The sequence below is a fragment of the Tupaia chinensis genome, unplaced genomic scaffold (genome assembly GCF_000334495.1).
Source record: "Tupaia chinensis unplaced genomic scaffold, TupChi_1.0 Scaffold000287_1, whole genome shotgun sequence".
Taxonomy (NCBI): domain Eukaryota; kingdom Metazoa; phylum Chordata; class Mammalia; order Scandentia; family Tupaiidae; genus Tupaia; species Tupaia belangeri.
Window position 1 is genome coordinate 133,292 of NW_006159771.1, and position 1,130 is coordinate 134,421.

Sequence of the window (1,130 nt, forward strand, 5' to 3'; positions counted from 1 at the left end):
TGGGGGGTGATTTCTCGCTTTCTGTCTCTATGTCTCTCTCTGTCTGTCTGGCGAGCGCACGCACCCTATAGCGAAAACCTCTCCAAAAAATAATAAATAAATAAATAAATAAATAAAATAAAAAAAGACCCGGCATAGAAGGGACATTCCTCAACACAATAAAAGCCATCTATGGAGACCAGCAATTGGTGTAATGGCTATGTCGCTGGACTCCTATGTAGTTAACCACAGTTCGAGTCCCAGACCCAATGGCTTAAAACTCAACGCCTAGCACGTGTACATGTGTGTCCAAGATCCCAGGAGGAGAATGGAGGAGAAGGGATCGCAGCGTGGACATCCACCCTGAAGGGTGATTTCTCACTTTTTGGTGAGCATACACACCCTATAACAAAAACTTCTCCATTAAAAAAAAGCCATCTATGAAAAACGCCATAGCTAACATCATATTGAATGGGAAAAAGCTTAGCTTTTCCACTAAAAACTGAAACAAGACAAGGCTGCCAACTTTCTCCACTTCTTAACAAAGTACTAGAAATTCTAGCCAATGCAATTAGACAAGAAAGTCAAATACAAGGCATCCAAATCGGAAAAGAAGTGAAACCATTTCTATTTGCAGATGATATGATGCTATACATAGGAAATCCAAAAGAATCCACATAAGAACCGGAAGTGATAAATGAATATAGTGAAGGGAAGGATATAAAATCAACGGACAAAAATCTATGGCCCTGCTCGACATCTCTTATCATAGGGAAATGCGAATCAGCACTACAATGAGATACCACTTAACCCGGGTCAGAGTGGCTAACATTGAGAAAATAACGATAAGTGCTGGCGAGGCTGTGGTGAAAGGGGAACTCTCCTACACTGTTGGTGGGAATGTAAAGTAGTCCAGTCACTTTGGGAAACAAGGTGGAGATTCCTTAGAAACCTATAGAAAGAACCACCCTATGACCCAGTAACTCCACTTCTAGGTATTTACCCAAAGGATAGAAAAACCCTCAGGCAGAAAAACACTTGCACAGGACCAGCAGTTAGCGTCATGGCTATGTCGCTGGACTCCCACGTAGTCGACCACGGTTCGCGTCCTTGACCCAGTGGCTTAAACTCACGCCGGGCGTGTGTGTGTG